Below are 24,930 nucleotides of genomic sequence, written 5' to 3'. Positions count from 1 at the left end.
TTAAGGCACTATCATTATCTCACTATAAAAACACCAATATCAACCTAAAGGGACATACAGTGCCTTGCAAAAGTATTCATCCCCCTTGGCTTTTTTCCTATTTTGTTGCATTACAACCTGTAATTTAAATCGATTTTGTATTTGGATTTCATGTAATGGACATACACAAAATAGTCCAAATTGGTGAAGTGAAAAATGCTAAAAAAATAAATAACGGAAAAGTGGTGCGTGCATATGTATTCACCCCTTTGCTATGAAGCCCCTGAATAAGATCTGGTGCAACCAATTACCTTCAGAAGTCACATAATTAGTTAAATAAAGTCCACCTGTGTGCAATCTAAGTGTCACATGATCTCAGTATATATACACCTGTTCTGAAAGGCCCAAGAGTCTGCAACACCACCAAGCAAGCGGCACCATGAAGATCAAGGAGCTCTCCAAACAGGTCAGGGACAAAGTTGTGGATAAGTACAGATCAGGGTTGGGTTATAAGAAAATATCTGGTCAGATGAGACTAAAATTTGAGCTTTTTGGCCATCAAGGAAAACGCTATGTCTGGCGCAAACCCAACACCTCTCATCACCCCGGGAATACCATCCCCACAGTGAAGCATGGTTGTGGCAGCATCATGCTGTGGGGATGTTTTTCATCGGCAGGGACTGGGAAACTGGTCAGAATTGAAGGAATGATGGATGGTGCTAAATACAGGGACATTCTTGAGGGAAACCTGTTTCAGTCTTCCAGAGATTTGAGCCTGGGACGGAGGTTCACCTTCCAGCAGGACAATGACCCTAAGCATACTGCTAAAGCAACACTCGAGTGGTTTAAGGGGAAACATTTAAATGTCTTGGAATGGCCTAGTCAAAGCCCAGACCTCAATCCAATTGTAAGAATTTGTGGTATGACTTAAAGATTGCTGTACACCAGCGGAACCCATCCAACTTGAAGGAGCTGGAGCAGTTTTGCCTTGAAGAATGGGCAAAAATCCCAGTGGCTAGATGTGCCAAGAGACACACCCCAAGAGACTTGCAGCTGTAATTGCTGCAAAGGGTGGCTCTACAAAGTATTGACTTTGGAGGGGTGAATAGTTACGCACGCTCAAGTTGTCTGTTTTGTTGCATCTTCAAAGTGGTAGGCATGTTGTGTAAATCAAATGATACAAACCCCCATTTTAATTCCAGGTTGTAAGGCAACAAAATAGGAAAATGCCAAGGGGGGTGAATACTTTCGCATGCTACTGTTGTTGTCACTCTTAATCAGTGAAGCATTTTTACAGACCCCCATCACACCAACCATCACCATATCTACTCTGCCTCATCATACTAATTCTTTCCTCAGTTCACCTCATCCAGTTGAAGTTCCCTATATATCCAAAACCAAAATAATTGACTACAAACTAACTAGTAATATATTACGTCACTATACTCTATACATGGCCAGTGTGCATTTTCTGCTGGTGTATCCTGAGGTAGCTTCTCTCTGAGAACCTCTTCCCGCAGTGCGTACAGGCGAACGGCCCTCTCCCGTGTGGATCTTCAGGTGCATCTTCAACTGGTGCTGGTGGGAGAACCTCTTCTCACACTGGGGACAGCTGTGGGGTTTCTCCCCTGTGTGGACCCTCTGGTGCCTCTTCAGGCTGGATGAGTGGGAGAAATTGGCCCGGCACAGGTGGCAGCCGAATGGTTTCTCCCCTGTGTGCATCCTCTGGTGGATCTCCACCTGTTTGGGGAAACTGAAGGCTTTCCCACAGAACGAACACGGGAAGCGCTTCTCTTTGGCGCTGCCACCCTTACTGATTCCGTCTCTACTACTGTCATTTGTCAATTGGCTTGTGTAGCCATTTAGTGTTGAGGCACTGGCATTGTCTGAGGTCTGGTTTAACATTAGGAGAGTGTGAGGAGGACGAAGGCCAGGGAGTGTCTGTATTGTTGCAGGGTCCATGTTCCAGTTGATAGATCCTATAGAAGGCAGGCTGAAGGCAGCACCTGTTAGGGGTTAACCTGAGGCACCATCAGCCCCTCTGAATCACAACTATAGGAGCAGGATGGAGCATCGCTAGCGAGTCTGTGTCTGTTCTCTCCCGCCGCATACGGACACCTCCCCGTCCCTGCAGACCAAGTCTACGCCTCGCCCTGGTCTCAACCAGTCTGTTGTCATGGAGACTACGTTCGGTTGTTTTTTTATGTTCGTCTCTCTGGTTAACAGTGTTGTTCCCCAGCCCAGAGTTGAGGACGCTGTCCCATCCACTGTCCTCCACTATATCACCTCTTGTCCTGGCCTGCTCAGTGATGTCATCCCCCAGGCCCTTGGCTGCACCCGTCTGGGTCTGGGAATCCAAGATGGCCGCCCAGTCTCCTCTGTTAGCCTCCAGCCAATCACCTGCAGGAAGAGGTTACAAAATAGACTTTACAAACATGGCAGAGAAAACTCTACATATGGAGTTTTTTTGGTCAATTACCTATTCAAGTTCATACATTGTAATGTGTGTTTTTGTATGTAAACATAAATTGCATTGATTTCTTCTTATGGAATGAAGAAAAAAATGAAAGAATAAGGGTTGTTCCACGAAATGAGTGCCTTTTACATCACTTTCATATTTTAGCTAGAAATTATGCACCAATATTGCATTTTAAAATGAAGGGCCCTTTAATATAGACCACATGAAGAATTTAATAAATCAGATATTTTATATGAATAACATTTCTAGTCTGTATCAAAATTCAGCATTTTGACATTTCCCTTTGTGCATCTACTGTGACTCGTAGGAAGATTTTAACCCACTTAACCCCAACATTTCTCTACGTTTTCACCATCATTAAGTAATTTTTTTGCTTTGGCAAAGTAATTACTGAAGATTATATCCACAGAGTAGTGTTATCAACCTGACCTTCAGTATGCTGATCTGTATATCATTTGTATTTCCGGTTTTTATTTTCAATACTGATGCAATTTGCACGTGACAAACACTTGCACAATATGGCTGAGCCTAACCGAACGGCAAACACTACCAGCAGATTGTGAGAAAACGTGCTTCCGGTCGACTACATTCGGTTACATTCGGCTATTTTACATATTGTGAAATCGTTAACTGATTGAAAATACAAGTGACAGAACCTACCAGCGCCGCAAAAGTTGGGTAAACAACACTTTCCTGTATATACCTTATCTCCACCTCCAACCACCAAAAGGACCAACAGCATGAACAACCGGTAAAGTAAGTGTAAATATAATTGTATTCAACATTTTGGCTTGTAGAGACTATTTATTTAAGACTGATAGCCACGGAGTAACCATGGTAACAGTCTGATGTTTAGGCAACCATTCCCCCTGTCACAAGGGGATTTATGGCTGATTTAAGATGAATTTGTCAACCCTGTTACGGTCAACCCTGTTACTTTATTTGGCACTTAATAGTCTTTTTTTTTTGGAGATAGGAAAAAGTGTTTTTTATTCAATTGAATATGTGCTCTTTATTTTTTTACACCAAGTTACACTACTCAAAAGCCACCAAATTGGTGGAATGACCCAATAGCCAGGTGCATCACTATTCCCATTGAAGATCTATTACTGTATGTAGGCTATATGTATTTCTACCTTACCTTGCTCCCCCATCTTTAGTCCACTCAGCAGGTCAATGCTCTCTGGTCCGTCTTCTACTGTCTCCTCTTTGACTAGTAGCAGATCAGGCTTCCCATCCTCCATGTCTACTGACTGTAAGAGAGATACAGAGATACAGTGAGAAAATCTGATATGAGCACCCTGCGATGGAGTATCTTCTGATTGTGCAATGAGGGATTGCTATGAGTACTATGCAAACGTATTAGTTGTTTTATTGTTTGACACTCTTTAATGGTTTCATAATTCAAAGACATGGTCCCACACTTAAGACAGAATGTATCAGAGTAGTGCTGATCTAGGATCTTTACATATAACCTTATTCATTATGATCTAAAAGGCAAAACTGATCCTAGATCAGCACTTCTACTCTGAGAGGCTTTGTGGATACGGGCCCTGACCTAATACCATTCAGACAGTAGTTCACAGTGGGCTCACCTCAGTGAGACTGTGTGTGGTCCTGTGCTGCTCAGCTGGTTCCTCTGTGGGTTCAGGAGGAGGTGTAGTCTGGTTGTCCTCCATGACCATGGTCCCCTCAGGGTTCTCCAGACCCTCCTCACATCCCTCCTCCTTCACCAGCACCATCTCTGGACCCTCCTCCTGGAAGAGACAGGTGATACCATCAGGTACGTACACACCGGACATTTGACTGGAAGCATTTTCATTTATGTGACATTTGAGAAATTTACCGGACCCATATGCATTGGGTGCATGACCTGATTAGGCCGTCCACCCACAGTGCTCAGAATGACAGAAATCACCTTTAGATTATGGTAATTAATCTTACCAGAACATGTAATGGCGTGGATCATTCTTACCGAATTCCCATGCGCACTTTACTTTTCCTCAGCCAACAAGACGAGTAACGAACAGCAAAATCACTAGCCTATGTCAATCTACCATCCCCCATAGTAGAAAAGTGTACCTATTATATTGGTCAGCTTGTCGTTCTGTGCGAGAAAGAAGTAGCCTATTCCAAACAGACTCTGGGACAGTTGTGGGACGATAGATCCCAAATTCATCCAACCAGTAGAACTAGGCTACATCAAAAAACGTTAAAAAGCAATGAGGTTGCCTCCCGAGTGGCGCAGCGGTCTAAGGCACTGCATCACAGTGCTTGAGGTGTCACTACAGACCCGGGTTCAATCCCAGGTTGTGTCGCAGCCAGCCTTCGACCGGGAGACCCATGAGGCGGCGCACAATTGGCCCAGCCTTGTCGCGGGTTAGGGAGGTTTGGACAGCTGGGATGTCCTTGTCCCATCGCACTCTAGCGAATCCTTGTGGCGAGCCGGGCGCATGCTTGCTGACTTCGGTCGCCAGTTGTACGCCGTTTCCTCCGACACATTGGTGCGGCTGGCTTCCGGGTTAAGCGAGCAGTGTGTCAAGAGCAGTGCGGCTTGGCAGGGTCGTGTTTCGGAGGATGCATGGCTCTCGACCTTCGCCTCTCCCGAGACCGTATGGGAGTTGCAGCGATGGGACAAGACTGTAACTACCAATTTGGAAATCACGAAATTGGGGAGAAAAAAAAAGCTATGAGGCTGATTCAACAGATCAGAACGTTTACCTTAAAATGTTGATAAACTATTTTTCACATTTTTGTGCGAATATTCATTCCATAATGCAATTAGCGGGAAAACGGTCGTTAAAAGCGCACCCCACATGCGAGTGTTAAAACAGTTTTGAAGCCACTATTAAAAAAGAGCTTCTGTTTTTAATTCTCAACTGGTAATTGAAGCATGCTTCCCATTCGCCCTTCAAGTGCATAGGCAACTGTAGGCAATGTGAGTAGGAGGCAGTATGCATTTTGAAAACATTTACTTCATTGTTTGAAACAACGTTTTACTTCACATTATGTGGCATGTCTTACCTTGCTTCAAAGCAGCCTAGCCAAAATCCCACCATAAAAAAACGAGACAATTTCTCAAATGCTCTGTAAATTAAAATGCTGCTGGTCAAATGTCCAGTGCCACATTTTCCTAATGGAAACCCTGGTAGGTATATTTAGTAAGTGTATATTGGTTATAAAGCGCTGTTGGGTGTATGCAGAATAGGGGTGAGATCAGATGTGATGTATACTAAAGAGAGTCTCAATTAAAGTCTTAGAATGTAAAGTCCCATTTTGTGTTTATTACACATAAACAAGTGTTAAATACACCATATGAAAACCACAAAAAATCTGCATGAACTTCATGAATTGCATTCATTTTCTTAGGAAAATGTTTTAGTTGAATGGAAGTAATGAAATAGGCATTTGTGAACATGATATAGCCTACACAGTACAAACACAATATGTAACAGACTTTTAAGGCTTTATATACAGTATCACACAATGTCTGGATGCAATATTCTACCCAGGAATATTCAACACTCTTAGTCTTACTCACATTATTCCAAATGCATCTGTGGATCTTTTATGCTGACAACAATGACAATTCATCTTTGTCTTTAATGCAGGATTTGATCTAAATGTCAGAAGACCTTTCTCCCGTGTGGACCTTCAGGTGCATCTTCGGGTTCCAGCCTGGGCGAAGCGCATGTGACACTGGGTACAGCTGTAGGGTTTCTCCCCCGTGTGGACCCTCTGGTGCCTCTTCAGGGTGCAAGCCTGGGCAAAGCGCATGTGACACTGGGTACAGCTGTAGGGTTTCTCCCTGTGTGGACCCTCTGGTGAATCTCCACCTTCTGGGGGCAGCTGAAGCCTTTGTTACAGAACATGCAGAGGAACCGTTTCTCTTTACTATTGCCTGATGTGGCTCCCCCTCCCTGAGCCTTGGCTCTAGCCCTTTGTTTGAGTTCAATACCTGATCGAAAAGGATGCGACCGTGTAGAATCGGAAGGTGCCATCGATGTGGACACTGGGTTGCAGTCCCTGAACGTGAGTAAAGGGAGGTGAGTCACAACATTTTGATTGTTTTCTAAGCTTTCCCTGTAGTCTAAGAAGTCACTGGTGTTGCCCCTGCGAGTGTCCTTCTCCTAAGTGAGTCTTGTCTACATTCCATGTCAGAGGAGTGTCACCCTCCACTTTCTCAGTCACCTCATCTACGAGCAGACCCTCTCCTTTCTTATCTAGGCACCCTTCAGAGTATACACTACTACTGTACCTGTTCATTTCCCCTCTCATTGGATTAGTATGTGTATCTAAGCCCACAGGCATGTCACCAGGTATCATCTCTGTCTTTGTAGCGTATGAACAGGACGGATCATTGCCAGTCTGTAACGCGTCACCTGAGTCCTGATGGGACAGAACCGGCTCGAGTTACCATAAAGTAAATACTCTGAGCGGGGAGCAGGAGGACAGCCCAGTCGCCCCAGCCCCATTAAAGTCTCGGTGTCTGTCTCTGACTTGAGGGCGGCGTTCGGGCGTTCCACTGACCTCCGTGATGCTGCATCGGGTCCTGGTCTGCACTGGGGCAGTGGTGGGGTCCTCCGTGGCTACAGCTGGTGCCACTCCAGCCGCTGCTCCAGTCTGGATGTCAGTGCTGTGTCGTGGGTCCTCCTCTCCTTCAGTCCTCTCCTGCTTGACCCCAGGACCTGCAGCCTCTGCATCTGCAGACTAACACAAGTACGTTTTTTTAATGGGCTTCCAGCTTATATCATCAAATTCATGAAAACGCGGTCAAATAAGATATCCAGTGCCTTCAGAAAGTATTCATACCCCTTGACTTATTCCAAATTTTGTTGTGTTACAGCCTGAATTCAACATTTATTAAATCAATTGTTTTTCTCACCCATCTATACACAATATCCCATAATGACAAAGTGAAAACATGTTTTTGGAATTTTTTCAAATTTATTGAAAATGAAATACAGAAATATCCCATTTACATAAGTATTCACATCACTTTTGCCAGCGATTACAGCTGTGAGTTTTTCTAGGTAAGTCTCTAAGAGCTTTGCACACCTGGATTATACAATATTTGTACATTATTCTTTTTAAATTCTTCAAGCTGTCAAGTTGGTTGTTGATCATTGCTAGACAGCCCTTTTCAGGTCTTGCCATAGATTTTCAAGCCGATTGAAGTCAAAACTGTAATTAGGCCACTAAGGAACATTCAATGTCATCTTGGTGTTTTAGGTTATTGTCCTGCTGAAAGCTGAATTTGTCTCCCAGTGTCTGTTGGAAAGCAGACTGAACCAAGTTTTCCTCTAGGATTTTGCCTGTGCTTAGCTCTATTCCTTTACTTTTTATCTTAAACTCCCTAGTCCTTGCCAATGACAAGCATACCCATAACAGGATGCAGCCACCACCATGCTTGAAAATATCAAGAATGGTACTCAGTGATGTGGTGTGTTCGACTTTCCCCAAACAACGCTTTGTATTCAGGACATGAAGTGAATTTCTTTGCCACATTCTTTGCAGATTTACGTTAGTGCCTTATTGCAAACAGGATGCATGTTTTGGAATATTTGTATTCTTTACAGGCTTCCTTCTTTTCGTTAGAATTGTGGAGTAACTGAAATGTTGTTGATCCATCCTCAGATTTCTCCTATCACAGCCATTACACTCTAACTGTTTTAAAAATCACCATTGGCCTCATGGTGAAATCCCGGAGCAGTTTCCTTCCTCTCCAGCAAATGAGTTAGGAAGGACGCCTGTATCTTTGTAGTGACTGGGTGTATTGATACACTATTCAAAGCCTAATTAATTACTTCACCATGCTCAAAGGTGCCCTTCTTTGCGAGACATGGAAAAAACCTCTTTGTGGTTGAATCTGTGCTTGAAATTCACTGCTCGATTGAGGGACCTTACAGATAATTGTATGTGTGGGGTACAGAGATTGGCAAGTTATTCAAAAATCATGTTAACCACTATTATTGAACACTGAATGAGCCCATGCAACTTATGCAATTTGTTAAGCACATTTTTACTCCTGAACTTATTTAGGCTTGCCAAACCAAAGGGGTTGAAAACTCATTGACTCAAGACATTTCAGCTATTAATTTCTAAAAATGTCTACAAACAAAATTCCACAATTACCTCGGAAACACGTATACATTTTTATATATATACAGTACCAGTCAAACGTTTGGACACACCTACTCATTCCAGGGTTTTCTTTATTTTTACTATTTTCTACATTGTAGAATAATAGTGAAGACATCAAAACTATGAAATAACACATATATAGTAACCACTTTTTTTTTTACAAATCAAAATATATTTTATATTTGAGATTCTTCAAAGTAGCCACCCTTTGCCTTGATGACAGCTTTGCACACTCTTGGCATTCTCTCAACCAGCTTCACCTGGATGTATATCAATGTATATTTTAAGCAAATTCTTAACCTACAAAACGAGGAACCACAAAGTATCACTTTCATGGCATACTGGATAACAATGTCGTAGGGAAGTCTCTCAAGCTCCCCTAAGGCAGATAGCTCAAGTGAATAGCTGAAGGGAGCCTTTCTGAAACAAACGGGCCACATTTGATTTACAAAGTGACTGTAATTTCTTATGCACCACTATTACACTAACCTCTATTACGATAACGTGCTGGGTTGAGGTTCCACTCCCCTCATCAACAGTGATTGGTTGGTCATCTCTCCATTTATCGTGTCCCGCTGGCTTCACAAAGCTCCTGTGGCTTCCAATGAGATGTCCGCCACCTGAATGAGTGATTGGGGAAAAGAGGTGGTTAAGTTACCTACTGTCAATGCTCAACAGTATACATTAATGGTCAAAAGTTTTGAGAATGACACAAGTATTGGTCTTCACAAAGTTCGCTGCTTCAGTGTTATGAGATATTTCTGTCAGATGTTACTATGGTATACTGAAGTATAATTACAAGCATTCCATAAGTGTAAAAGGCTTTCATTAACAATTACATTAAGTTTAGGCTTTCATTAACAATTACATTAAGTTTATGCAAAGAGTCAATATTTGCAGTGTTGACCCTTCTTTTTCAAGACCTCTGCAATCCGCCCTGGCATGCTGTCAATTAACTTCTGGGCCACATCCTGACTGATGCCAGCCCATTCTTGCATAATCAATGCTTGGAGTTTGTCAGAATTTGTGGGGTTTTGTTTGTCCACCCGCCTCTTGAGGATCGACCACAAGTTCTCAATGGGATTAAGGTCTGGGGAGTTTCCTGGCCATGGACCCAAAATGTCGATGTTTTGTTCTTCCAGCCACTTAGTTATCACTTTTGCCTTATGGCAAGGTGCTCCATCATGCTGGAAAAGGCATTGGTCGTCACCAAACTGTTCTTGGATGGTTGGGAGAAGTTGCTGTCGGAGGATGTGTTGGTACCATTCTTTATTCATGGCTGTGTTCTTAGGCAAAAATGTGAGTGAGCCCACTCCATTGGCTGAGAAGCAACCCCACACATGAATGGTCTCAGGATACTTTACTGTTGGCATGACACAGGACTGATGGTAGCGCTCACCTTGTCTTCTCCGGACAAGGTGTTTTCCGGATGCCCCAAACAATCGGAAAGGGGATTCATCAGAGAAAATGACTTTACCCCAGTCCTCAGCAGTCCAATCCCTGTACCTTTTGCAGAATATCAGTCTGTCCCTGATGTTTTTCCTGGAGAGAAGTGGCTTCTTTGCTGCCCTTCTTTGACACCAGGCCATCCTCCAAAAGTATTTGCCTCACTGTGCGTGCAGATGCACTCACAGCTGCCTGCTGCCATTCCTGAGCAAGCTCTGCACTGGTGGTGCCCCGTTCCCGCAGCTGAATCAACTTTAGGAGACGATCCTGGCGCTTGCTGGACTTTCTTGGGCGCCCTGACGCCTTCTTCACAACAATTGAACCTCTCTTCTTGAAGTTCTTGATGATCCAATAAATGGTTGATTTAGGTGCAATCTTACTAGCAGCAATATCCTTGCCTGTGAAGCCCTTTTTGTGCAAAGCAATGATGACGGCACGTGTTTCCTTGCAGGTAACCATGGTTAACAGAGGAAGAACAATGATTTCAAGCACCACCCTCCTTTTAAAGCTTCCAGTCTGTTATTCTAACTCAATCAGCATGTCAGAGTGATCTCCAGCCTTGTCCTCTGATGAGAGAAATAATGAGAGAATCACTGACATGATGGCAGCTGGTCCTTTTGTGGCAGGGCTGAAATGCAGTGGAAATGTTTTTGGGGGATTAAGCTCATTTTCATGGCAAAGAGGGATTTTTCAATTAATTGCGTTTAATCTGATCACTCTTCATGACATTCTGGAGTATATGCAAATTGCCATCATCAAAACTGAGGCAGTAGACTTTGTGAAAATTAGTATGTGTCATTCTCAAAACTTTTGACCACGACTGTATTCACACTATTGACAGTTTTGACACTGTCTAGAATTGCCAAGGATGTAAGGTAACACTTCTCATAACTTCTTGATATACTTCTTTATTGATTGATGTATTATATTCCATGCATCACATCGTTTTCATTGAGTAAATAATAGGAAATGCAGTAAATCAAGAATCTGGTTAGAATATGATAGTGTCTTTGCGCAAGATAGCCAAGTAATCTGGGGAAATATTGCGTACTATCCTAAATCTGACCAAGACCTTATTCTAGGTAACACATCTGAACACACTGTGCAGAGGGGAATGGGTACTGAGCTACAGTAGATATGAACCGCGACAGGCCGCGCAGCCTCGGCCTTCCTACCTCTTGCCATTCCTCTGTATTGGTTGAGGATCTTGACACTACTTGGACGACTGGCGAGGACGCGCTCCGCATTGTCCTGTCTGCGCGCTCCCGTGTCACCTTCAATTCCTGTAGCTGTAGTTTCCTCCGCAATGCCCTGTTTTCTTTCTGGCTTTGAGAAATTTCCAAACGAAGCACAGCATAGTCGTCGTCTACGAGTTTACAGATCTCTGCCACGGCTGCATTTGCTAGCACCTCCATGATGGAGGCTATTTGAGTGTGAAAAACCATACAGTTAGCCATTGTTAGCAGCTAGCTAGCGTTACCTAGATAACATATATCAACCAAGTCCTGTCTCCAACGCGAATTAAAGACTACATGGCGTAAGTATGTGATGCTGTGCACTTAAAATAATCATATTTTGAGCTCCATGGCGTTAATAAACGTCTAAATAATAACGATAACGTGGGAAATTGTTCTCGGTCACTGTTCACTTCTGTTTACAGTGAAGAGAAACGTTATTGGTGTGCGTCACATCACAAGGGGTGTGGCTAAATGAAAAGCGTATGCGCGCTGTTCTTTGAAATACGGTAGTGCTTATTACATTTTATAAACTGGGTGGTTCGATCCCTGAATGCTGATTGGTTGACAGCCGTGGTATATCAGAGTATACCACGAGTATGACAAAACAATTAGAGCAGTAAAAATAAATATGTTGGTAACCAGTTTATAATAGCACCCCCCTTGTGCCTTATTGCTTAAACATTACACATCAAGGGCTCTATTTTAACAAACCTAACGCAATGGTAAATCTTACCGCTGGCGGTAGGGCTATAGGTTCAGGGGTGTGTCAGATATGTTTGCTATTTTCACAACCATAATTATAAGCGCAGTAGCTGGCGGTGGCGCAAAAGGGCTGGGTTTTGATGAATAAAACAAGTTCAAGGTGTGTCAAGGCTTGACCCCTCACTGGCCAATCAGAACGTGCTCCATGGCTAAATATGTGGTTGCTTCAAGTTGTTTATTAAAGGTCTTTCATATACAGTGCATTCAGAAAGTATTCAGACCCCTTGACTTTTTCCACATTTTGTTACGTTACAGCCTTATTCTAAAATGGATGAAATTGTCCCCCCCAAATCTACACACAATACCCCATAATGACAAAGCAAAAACATATTTTTTATAGATTTATTAAAAATAAAAAACTGAATATACATTTACATAAGTATTCAGACCCTTTACTCAGTACTTTGTTGAAGCACCTTTGGCAGTGATTACAGCCTGGAGTCTTCTTGAGTATGACGCCTTTACAAGCGTGGCACACCTGTATTTGGGGAGTTTCTCCCATTCTTCTCTGCAGATCCTCTCAAGCGCTGCACAGCTATTTTCAGGTCTCTCCAGAAATGTTAGATCGGGTTCAAGTCCGGGCTCTGGCTGGGCCACTCAAGAACATTCAGAGACTTGTCCAGAAGCCACTCCTGCATTGTCTTGGCTGTGTGCTTAGGGTCGTTGTCCTGTTGGAAGGTGAACCTTCGCCCCAGTCTGAGGTTCTGAGTGCTCTGGAGCAGGTTTTCATTAAGGATCGCTCTGTACTTTGCTCCGCTCATCTTTCCTCGATCCTGACTAGTCTCCCAATCCCTGCCAGTGAAAAACATCCCCACAACATGATGCTGCCACCACCATGCTTCACCGTAGGGATGGTGCCAGGTTTCCTCCAGACATGATGCTAGGCATTCAGGCCAAAAAGTTAAATCTTGGTTTCATCAGACCAGAGAATCTTGATTCTCATGGTGTGAGAGTCCTTTAGGTGCCTTTTGGCAAACTCCAAGGGGGCTGTCATGTGTCTTTTACTGTGGAGTGGTTTCCGTCTGGCCACCCTACCATAAAGGCCTGATTGGTGGAGTGCTGCAGAGATGGTTGTCCTTCTGGAAGGTTCTCCCATCTCCAAAGATGAACTCTGGAGCTCTGTCAGAGTGACCATTGGGTTCTTGGTCACCTCCCTGACCAAGAAGAGCATGTGACACTGGGTACAGAGACAGACACTGAGACTGTAACTGTAACAGACAGGTCTTACACACAGGATCTGACCACAGATCAGACCCAGAGAGACTGCAGCTGGGACCACTGGGCAGACAGGCTCTTACACACAGGAAACCCGCAGACACTCGGCCCTCCGTGGAATGAGTTTGACGTGCTCTAGACAGATCAGCCTGTGTCTCTAAAACCCAAGGGCATGTTGCCAGGGTCCATCTCTGTAGTGTAAGCTTAGCCGCGAAAGTTGCGGGCTGAGGTGCTGCAGCACCCCTGAAAAAAATAAATACATATTAATTAATTAAAAAGATAAATACACTACCGGTCAAAAAGTTTTATAACACCTACTCATTCAAGGGTTTTTCTTTATTTTGACTATTTTCTACATTGTAGAATAATAGTGAAGACATCAAAACTATGAAATAACACATATGGAATCATGTAGTAACCAAAAAGTGTTAAACTAATCAAAATATATTTTCTTCAAATAGCCACCCTTTGCCTTGATGACAGCTTTGTACACTCTTGGCATTCTCACAACCAGCTTCATGAGGTAGTCACCTGAATGCATTTCAATTAACAGGTGTGCCTTGTTAAAAGTTAATTTGTGGAATTTGTGGAATTTCTTTCCTTCAGTAATGCGTTTGAGCCAATCAGTTGTGTTGTGACAAGGTAGGGGGTATACAGAAGATAGCCCTATTTGGTAAAAGACCAAGTCCATATTATGGCAAGAACAGCTCAAATAAGCAAAGAGAAAGCGACAGTCCATCATTACTTTAAGACACGAAGGTCAGTCAATACGGAACATTTCAAGAACTTTTCAACATTTCTTCAAGTGCAGTACCAAAAAAAAATCAAGCGCTATGATGAAACTGGCTCTCATGAGGACCACAACTTGAATGGAAGACCCAGAGTTACCTCTGCTGCAGAGGATAAGTTCATTAGAGTTACCAGCCTCAGAAATTGCAGCCCAAATAAATGCTTCACAGAGTTCAAGTAACAGACACATCTCAACATCAACTGTTCAGAGGAGACTGTGTGAATCAGGCCTTCATGGTCGAATTGCTGCAAAAGAAACCACTACTAAAGGACACCAATAATAAGAAGAGACTTACTTGGGCCAAGAAACATGAGCAATGTCAATCGGAAATAATTTTGATGTCTTCACTATTATTCTACAATGTAGAAAATAGTAAAAATAAAGAAAACCCTTGAATGAGTAGGTGTTCTCAAACTATTGACCAGTAGTGTGTAACAAAGTGAAAATGTAGTTTCCATCAACCTCGCGCAATGTAGACATCAAAGAACGCCACAGTTCGCGGTAGAGTAGTGGGTGAAACCATTCACTTACAGGAAAAGGGGGTGATATAAATAAAGTTTCCTTTAATTTTGTGTTACTGAATTCATAAAAATATTTGCTGCCATTGTAGTAAAGTTGGTAATATGAGAGGTCTTCCGACTTACCATTTTTGTACTATTTTCTTTTGAAAGAAAAGCTAGTGAGTTTTGAGTGCTTCTCCCCTATTTGGGAAGTTGGTCTGCTTGCTCTTCAGTCTGAGAGAGATATTCTGAGAGCAGTTTAGTGTCTCCTTCCTCTGTATATAAAAAACTGTTTAAAACTGTATTTTTTATTTTATTTTTATTTCACCTTTATTTAACCAGGTAAGCCAGTTGAGAACAGGTTCTCATTTACAACTGCGACCTGGCCAAGATAAAGCAAAGTAGTGCAATAAAAACAACACAGAGTTACATATGGGGTAAAAAAAAACATAAAGTCAGAAATACAACAGAAAATATATATACAGTGTGTGCAAATGTAGCAAGTTATGGAGGTAAGGCAATAAATAGGCTATAGTGCAGAAGTATAACATAAGTGTTTTTGGAAAACGGGTTTATATATCCTAAAGTCAATAGCAAATGTGGCTATGTATATATTTATTTTGCCGTTAATGTATTGAAGACCTATTTCAGCAAGTTAACCAAGTTTTTGCTGGCTTAGCTAGCCATGTTAATGATGAGCTAACTAGCACCGTTGGTCACTGCACTACAACGTCACGCTAGCTATTGCCAGCAGGTGATTTGCTAGCAGGTGACTTATTGAAATTAAGTGAATGTTTATTTTCTTACTACCTTCAAAGGTTTATATAAAAGGGTTGTACTTGTGCTCTGTATTTATGGATTAATATTACTTCACATTGAGGGTATGTATCACTACTGTTGCTCCTATCTAAAATATATATTGTGTTCTACCTAACCAGTGAATGTGTGGCTGTGGACCGTCCTGTCAATGCCTGTCTCACTGTTTGATATCTTTACTGCAGGTATGCTTTTCTGTATTTTTGTTATTTTCTAAACACAACCCATGTATACTATACGATCACTTTGGGATTCAGTCTGAGAGAGATATTGTGAGAGCAGTGAACGTGTGGCTGTGACTGTCCTGTCAATGCCTGTCATCACTGTTTGATTTATTTTACTGCAGATAAAAACCGAGTCAACCTGAAGTGTGGGTGTCTGTGTGCCTTTCTTCTGGGGGATATGTGAAGTTGGTTACATGTGTATATATATTTTTATTTCACAAAAGTAGTGCACTGGGCCTTTACTAGTCCTGTATTAGTGGACCGGGTATAGCCGGTTTGGCCCCCAAACATCTTCCCGCAGCTAGAGTGTAAGAACAAGACGGATCATTGCCAGTCTCTAATGTGTCACCTGAGTCCCGGTGGTAATTAACCGTCCTCTGGCTCCGATTACCGTAAAGTAAATACTCTGAGCCGGGAGCAGGACGACAGCCCAGTGGTCCCAGCTGCAGTCTCTCTGGGTCTGATCTGTGGTGTGTAAGAGCCTGTCTGTTACAGTTACGGTCTCAGTGTCTGTCTCTGACTTGAGGACGGCGTCCAGCCTTCCACTAACCTCTGTGATGCTGCGTCAGGTCCTTGGCTGCGAAGGGATGGTGGTGGGGTCCTCCGTGACTACAGGGAGCGCTCCAACTACTCCAGTCTGGATTTCTCTGCTGTGCCGTGTGTCCTCCTCTCCTTCAGACCTCTCGCTTGACCCCAGACTGACAAGAAGAGAGGAGGTTATTATCGGAACATGAGTTAAATTGGATAACTATTTCATAGGAAGTCTCACAATCTCCCCTATGGCAGATAAATAAGGATGTACATGTAAGCAAGTGAATAGCTGAGGGAGCTTTTCTGAAAAAAAACGGGTCAAATTTGATTTACAAAGTAACTGTAATTTTAATGTAACACAATTACACTAACCTCTATCACAATAACGTGCTGGGTTGAAGTTCCAATCCCCTCATCAACAGTGAATGGTTGGTCATCTCCATGTATTGTGTCCCTGGCATCACAAAGCTCCTGTGGCCTCCAGTGAGATGTCCTTCACCTGAGAGTGATTGGGGAAAAGAGGCGGTTAGGTTAGGAACTGCCAATGCTCAATGGTATATTGTACACTATTGACAGTTTTGACACCGCGTCTAGAATTAGCCAGGATGAAAGGTAACACTTTGCATAACTTCTTGATATACTTTTTTATAGATCGATTGATTCATGCATCATATTGTTTTCAATGAGTAAATAATAGGAAATGCAGTAAATCGAGAATCTGGTTTGAATATGATATGTCTTTGCGCAAGATAGCTTAGTAATTGCGGGAATTATTGCATAGTATCCAAAAACTGACCAAGAATCACCGCAGCCTCGGTCTTCTGCAAAATGTACAGTACCCTCTTGCCATTCCTCTGTGTGGGTCGACGATCTTGACACTACTGAGACTGGCGAGGACGCGCTCCCGTGCCACTTTCAGTTCCTGTAGCTGTAGTTTCCTCCGCAATGCTCTGTTTTCTTTCTGGCTTTTGAGTTATTTCCAAACAAAACACTGCATAGTCGTCATCTATGAGTTTACAGATCTCTGCCACGGCTGCATTGCTAGCACCTCTATAATGGAGGCTATTTGAGTGTGAAAAACCATAGCCATTGTCAGTTAACGTTAGATGTAAATGTAAAATGTTAGCAGCTACAGGTAACTGCTAAAATAAAGGAAACACCAACAAAGTGTCTTAATAGGGCGTTGGGCCACCACAAACCAGTTGATGGTGGTGGAAAACGCTGTCTCAGGCGCTGCTCCAGAATGCCCGAAAAGTGTTCAATTGGGTTGAGGTCTGGTGACTGAGACACACACACACCTTTAAACTCCCAATGCTCCTTTGAGACCCGTCTTTCAAAGTCACTGAAATCTCTTCTTCTATAATAATATAATATAATATGCCATTTAGCAGACGCTTTTATCCAAAGCGACTTACAGTCATGCGTGCATACATTATTATTTTTTTGTGTATGGGTGGTCCCGGGGATCGAACCCACTACCTTGGCGTTACAAGCGCCGTGCTCTTCCAGCTGAGCTACAGAGGACCACCTTTATCATGGTAGCCAAAATAATGGGCAACATGACGCTAAGCATGAAGGGATGTTAATTGCTTAATTAACTCAGGAACCTGTGTGGAAACCTTCCTTTCAATATACTTTGTATCCCTCATTTACTTAAGTGTTTCCTTTATTTTGGCATTTACCTGTAGCTAGCTAGTGTTACCTAGATAACATCTGTTAAAGTCCTGTCTCCAACGGGAATTAAAGACTAATGTTACCTGGGGTAAGTATGTGATGCTGTGCAGTTAAATTAGTCATATTTTGAGTTCCATGGTGTTAATAAACGTCTACTTAACAAACAAAAAAAAGCATAACGTGAAAATTGTTGTTGGTCACTGTTCACTTAACGTCACAATGAAGAGAAAGGATCTTATTGGTTGGCTTCATAGCTCAAAGGGTGTGGTTAAATGGAAAGGTATGGGCGCTGTTCTTTGAAAACCTCCAATGATCAGTATCTTTCAAGATGAGCGCAGACTTGTTTAGAAAGAATAGTTTGTTCGCAAGAATAGAGTAGAAACAAATAGAATAAATTACTTTATTCCATCTACATCACCTCAGTAAGCTAAATATTCAACTATACTTGTTCTAGCCTAGGTTTACGGTCTCTCTAAACACAGGTATTTACACAAGCCTGTTTCAAATTAAAAGTTAACAAAGGGTTAATGAGGGGTATGTGGTTAATTACCCTCTTACCCGAAGACACTTCACATGATAACTATAATATGTCAGCTAAAGAATGGTTCCCAGATATCCCCTGTGTACATCTCAAGCCACACTGCTACGATTTCTCCCCATTGTGGACACTCCTATGTCTGATAAGGCTACTCAGGAAGGAGAAGCTCTTGTGACATAATTTGCACTTGAAGCTGTCCTGGTGTGAACAGTCTGGTGCTGCTTCACATACCTAGCCTCAGCAAAGTGCTTCCCACACGTGGGGGCAGGCATACGGCTTGTCTGCGTCCGTCCTAACGCTCGGCCTCCCACATTGTGACCCAATGACACCAGAGGAGGTGAAGCAAGAGTCTTTGAGCTCCCTCCTTGACCTCTAGCCATTGTTTGGGTGTTGTTGGGATTGTGTGCTGTGTTATAGGCTAGGTACCTCTTGTGGTGAACGCCCATCCTGACCCTGTCTGTATTGGTGGGGTAACCATGAGGTAACTGAGGAAGGCTAGACCCAGGCTTCCTATGAACCCATTCACCAGGCATTAGACGAGGCCCTGAAGGAGAAGACAAACTTCCTGATAGACAACCACCAGGGGGTCTCCCACCACTCTCTCCTGAAGGTTGAAGCCCAGGGTGACCTGCTCTGTTCATCATGGATACTGTGGTGTTTGTATCATAGGAACAGGAGGGTCCATCTCTATCAGCCCCAGGCCCTGCTTCATCCCTGCGCTGAGACTGTGAAGAGAAGGGTCTGGGCTGCAGACTGGATCCCTGACTGGAGCCTCTGTCTCTCTGATGACCACCAGGACTGAGGTTGTTCAGTCCTCCTGTCCACTGGTTGTGTTCTGTGTGGTGGTTGTGGGGGAGTCTCTGTCCCTTGTGGTTCGGTCCAGGTTCCGATTCGGGAAGGAAGAGCGACGGCTCCTGATCCAGGGTTCTGATCCGGACCCAGGGTTTTTGACCAGTCGCTGCAGAGGTCCAGTCTCTCCTGTCACCAACACCGGACATCAGCAGGTCCTCATGGACTGCAGACTGTAAACACAAATGTAACAGAAACGTTTATATAAGAAACACTTTGTGTACACACGAAACATGACATTAAAATGTTAACCATAGTCAAGTACCTAACCATATGGAGCCATTGAGTTTATTATTTAAAAAAAGGTCCATATGTGTTGATTCAGAGAATGAGTATAATGTTTTGGTTCGACTGAGACGGAAACTAAGTCTCTGCAATGATACAAAAATAACCAAGTCAGTCAGCACAGTTTTTATTTAATTTCAACAAAATGGTCATACAGTCACATATACATGAAGTACAGTACTTTTATTGCACAAAAGCGATACGTAGACAAGTAGAATAACCTTTCTCACTATGGTAACCTTTTCTGTAAATCTGGTACCCTTACTTTGATCAAATTAATGTTAGAATACTTTGGCAAAGGTTCAGCATTACATTACAGCAGCTTCACTACTTTATGTCAAGTAAACATGAATTAAGGCACTATAATTCTCATTATAAAACACCAGCATCAAACAACAGGTCAGGGTTGTCACTTAATCAGTGAAGCATTTTTACAGACACCACCCATCACCATATCATCTACTCTGCCTCATCATACTCATTCTTTCCTCAATTCGCCTCATCCAGTTCCCTACTACATCAAAAACCAACAGAATTAACTATAAACTAACTAGTACTACATTACATGTCACTATACATGGGCCGTGTGCATTTTCTGCTGGTGTATCCTGAGGTAGAACCTCTTGCCACAGTGCGTACAGGCAAACGGCCTCTTGCCCGTGTGGACCTTTAGGTACGTCTTCAGCTGGTGCTGGTGGGAGAACCTCTTCTCACACTGGGGACAGCTGTAGGATTTCTCCCATGTGTGGACCCTCTGGTGTCTCTTCAGGTGACCAGCCTGGGCGAAGCACATGTGACACTGGGTGCAGCTGGAACGGCGGGATGCCGTCTGTACTACTCTCATTTGTCAGTGGGCTTCAATTGGCTTGTGTAGCCATTTAGTAGTGTTGAGGCACTGGCATTGTTTGAGGTCTGGTTTAACATTAGGAGAGTGTGAGGAGGACGAAGGCCAGGGGAGTGTCTGTGTTGTCACAGGGTCCATGTTCCAGTTGATAGATCCTATAGAAGGCAGGCTGAAGGCAGCACCTGTTAGGGGGTTAACCTGAGGCCCCATCAGTCTCTCTGAATCACAACTATAGAGCAGGACGGAGCATCTTTAGCCAAGTCTGTGTCTGTTCTCTCCTGTCGCATACAAACTTGGCTTCCAGTCCCCGAGACCCGAATCTACACCTCGCCCTGTTCTCAGCCAGTGTGTTGTCATGGAGACTAAGTTTGGTTGTTGTTTTGTGTTCAACTGTCTGTTTCTGGTTTTGGTTAACAGTGTTTTACCCAGCCCAGAGTTGAGGACGCTGTCCCATCCACTGACCTCCACTATGTCGCCTCTGGTCCTGGTCTGCTCAGTGATGTTATCCCCTGGGCCCTTAGCTGCACCGGTCAGGGTCTGGAAATCCAAGATGGCCGCCCAGTCTCCTCTGTTAGCCTCCAGCCAACCACCTGCAGAAGGAGGTTAGAAAATGTATATTTTTTTAAAATTACCTGCTGAAGTTCATACATTAAGACGGGTGTTTTTGTATGCAAACATAAGTTGCTGTATGCTATATATATTTCTCCCTTACCTTGCTCCCCCATCTTTAGTCCACTCAACAGGTCAATGCTTTCTGGTCCGTCCTCTATTGTCTCCTCTTTGACCAGCAGCAGATCAGGCTTCCCATCCTCCATGTCTACTGACTGTAAGAGATACAGAGTGGGAGGATGTTGGAATTAAGAAGGCTGATAGCACCCTGCTATGGAGCATCTTCTGATTGGGCAATGAGGATTGCTATGAGTATTATGTAAACATGTAAGTTGATTTGATACTATGAAAACTTTTGATTTAATTACTTGACACTCTTTAATGGTTTGATCATTCAAACTCATGGTCCCACACTTAAGACAAAATTCATCAAGACCTCGGCCCGTATCCACAAAGAGTCCGAGTAGAAGTTCTGATCGAGGATCAGGTCCCCACCTGTCTACATAGTCTCATTCATTATGATCTAAAAGGCAAACTGATCTTAGATCAGCACTCCTACTCTGAGAGGCTTTGTGGATACGGGCCCTGACCTAATACCATTCAGCCAGTAGTTGACAGTGGACTCACCTCAGTGAGACTGTGTGTGGTCCTGTGCTGCTCAGCTGGTTCCTCTGTGGGTTCAGGTGTAGTCTGGTTGTCCTCCATAACCATGGTCCCCTCAGGGTTCCCCAGACCCTCCTCACACCCCTCCACCTTCACCAGCAGCACCTCTGGACCCTCCTCCCTCCTGGAAGAGACAGGTGATACAGATTACACAGACATACACTCCCTCAGGTATGTACAGTGGGGGAAAAAAGTATTTAGTCAGCCACCAATTGTGCAAGTTCTCCCACTTAAAAGATGAGAGCCTGTAATTTTTCATCATAGGTACCGTCAACTATGACAGACAAAATGAGAAGAAAAAAATCCAGAAAATCACATTGTAGGATTTTTAATGAATTTATTTGCAAATGATGGTGGAAAATAAGTATTTGGTCAATAACAAAAATTTCTCAATACTTTGTTATATACCCTTTTGTTGGCAATGACACAGGTCAAAACGTTTTCTGTAAGTCTTCACAAGGTTTTCACACACTGTTGCTGGTATTTTGGCCCATTCCTCCATGCAGATCTCCTCTAGAGCAGTGATGTTTTGGGGCTGTCGCTGGGCAACACGGACTTTCAACTCCCTCCAAAGATTTTCTATGGGGTTGAGATCTGGAGACTGGCTAGGCCACTCCAGGACCTTGAAATGCTTCTTACGAAGCCACTCCTTCGTTGCCCGGGCGGTGTGTTTGGGATCATTGTCATGCTGAAAGACCCAGCCACGTTTCATCTTCAATGCCCTTGCTGATGGAAGGAGGTTTTCACTCAAAATCTCACGACATGGCCCCATTCATTCTTTCCTTACACGGATCAGTCGTCCTGGTCCCTTTGCAGAAAAAACAGCCCCAAAGCATGATGTTTCCCACCCCCATGCTTCACAGTAGGTATGGTGGTTCTTTGGATGCAACTCAGCATTCTTTGTCCTCCAAACACAACGAGTTGAGTTTTTACCAAAAAAGTTCTATTTTGGTTTCATCTGACCATATGACATTCTCCCAATCCTCTTCTGGATCATCCAAATGCACTCTAGCAAACTTCAGACGGGCCTGGACATGTACTGGCTTAAGCAGGGGACACGTCTTGCACTGCAGGATTTGAGTCCCTGGCGGCGTAGTGTGTTACCGATGGTAGGCTTTGTTACTTTGGTCCCAGCTCTCTGCAGGTCATTCACTAGGTCCCCCGTGTGGTTCTGGGATTTTTGTTCACCGTTCTTGTGATCATTTTTGACCCCACAGGGGTGAGATCTTGCGTGGAGCCCCAGATCGAGGGAGATTATCAGTGGTCTTGTATGTCTTCCATTTCCCTAATAATTGCTCCCACAGTTGGTTTCTTCAAACCAAGCTGCTTACCTATTGCAGATTCAGTCTTCCCAGCCTGGTGCAAGTCTACAATTTTGTTTCTGGTGTCCTTTGACAGCTCTTTGGTCTTGGCCATAGTGGAGTTTGGAGTGTGACTGTTTGAGGATGTGGACAGGTGTCTTTTATACTGATAACAAGTTCAAACAGGTGCCATTAATACAGGTAACGAGTGGAGGACAGAGGAGCCTCTTAAAGAAGAAGTTACAGGTCTGTGAGAGCCAGAAATCTTGCTTGTTTGTAGGTGACCAAATACTTATTTTCCACCATAATTTGCAAATAAATTCATTAAAAATCCTACAATGTGATTTTCTGGATTTTTTTTTCTCAATTTGTCTGTCATAGTTGGTTGTACTTATGATGAAAATTACAGGCCTCTCTCATCTTTTAAGTGGGAGAACTTGCACAATTGGTGGCTGACTAAATACTTTTTTCCCCACTGTACACATAGATAATAAACACACTTTCAACATGGAGTGTTTACCCATCCCCACTATGTTTGAGTCCTATACTGTAGTTACAGACTGACTTCATTGTTGTTAAACCCATCATGGTGGACATAAATATGATGTTGTGGGTAAATATGAGACATCATCAGACAAACCCGACAGTGTAATAAAATAAAAAAATAAAAGATACATTTTTAATAAAAAATTAAGGATAAAAATAAGTCAGCTATGATAAGTCAAAAGTCAGACAAACCTGACTAAACTATTTTGGCGTGTACGTAGGTGTTTGTTAGTGTGTGGGTACATGGAAAGTGTTTAAAGCGCTGCTGGGTATATGCAGAATAGAGTGAGATCAGATGTGATGTATACTAAAGAGTCTCAATGAAAGTCTTAGAATAAAAAGTCCCATTTTGTGTTTATTAAACAAGTATTAAATACACCATATGAAAACCACATACAGGTCTCAACAAAAAATTGATAACTTGCATACATTTTCTCATTGAAAGTGTCTTGGGAAAAACATTTTGTAGTTGAATGGAAGTAATGAAATAGGCATTTGTGAACATCAAATATCCTACACGTACAAACACAATATGTAAAATACTTTTTAGGCTTATGTCTGGATGCAATATTCTACCCAGGAATATTCAACACTGAAATCTGTTACTCTTGTTATTCCAAATGCATCTGTGGATCTTTTCTGCTGACAACCGTGAAAATATATATATTTTCCTGTTATAGAGTAGAATGGTTTTTCTGCTGGTGTATCCTGAGGTAGCTCCTCTCTGAGAACCTCTTCCCGCAGTGAGTACAGGCGAACGGCCTCTCTCCCGTGTGGACCATATGGTGCCTCTTCAGCTGGTCCCAGCGGGAGAACCGCTTCTCACACTGGGGGCAGCTGTAGGGTTTCTCCCCTGAGTGGACCCTCTGGTGCCTCTTCAGGTCACCAGCCTGGGCGAAGCACACGTGACACTGGGTACAGCTGAAGGGTTTCTCCCCAGTGTGGACCCTCTTGTGGATCTCCACCTTCTGCGGGCAGCTGAAGCCTTTGTTACAGAACATGCAGAGGAACTGTTTCTCTTTACTATTGCCTGATGTGGTTCCCCCTCCCTGAGCCTGGGCTCTAGCCCTGTCGTTTGAGTTCAATACCTGATCGGATGTGGCCGTGTGAATCGGAAGGTGCCATCGCGTGGACACTGGTCGCGATCCCTGAAGCGCGTGTAAAAGGGAGTGGGTGGCGACATTTGATTTGTCTCTAAGCTTTCCCTGTAATCTAAGAAATCTCTGCCCTGTGAGTGTCTGTCTTCTAGGTGACTATCTTTATTCCATGTGGGAGGAACGTTGCCCTCCACTTTCACAGTCACTTCATCTACGACCAGACCCTCCCCTTTCTTATCTAGGCACCTTTCAGAGTACACACTACTACTGTACTGGTTCCAGTCCTCTTTAGACAGATCAGTCTGTGTCTCTAAACCCAAGGGCATGTTGCCAGGGTCCATCTCTGTATCATAAGAACAAGAAGGATCATCAACACCAGTGTCTAACGCGTCACCATCAC

General features: G+C 43.3%; 1 pseudogene; it reads right to left on the bottom strand.

Moving 5' to 3' along the window:
• Positions 1-1,284: 1,284 nt before the first annotated feature.
• On the bottom strand, positions 1,285-21,587 carry LOC121561234 (annotated as a pseudogene).
• Between the last annotated feature and the right edge of the window lie 3,343 nt (positions 21,588-24,930).

The sequence above is a fragment of the Coregonus clupeaformis genome, unplaced genomic scaffold, assembly GCF_020615455.1.
Source record: "Coregonus clupeaformis isolate EN_2021a unplaced genomic scaffold, ASM2061545v1 scaf1042, whole genome shotgun sequence".
In the NCBI taxonomy this organism is placed as follows: domain Eukaryota; kingdom Metazoa; phylum Chordata; class Actinopteri; order Salmoniformes; family Salmonidae; genus Coregonus; species Coregonus clupeaformis.
Note: the sequence above shows the minus strand (reverse complement) of the source record. Positions and strands in the feature narration are given on the sequence as shown.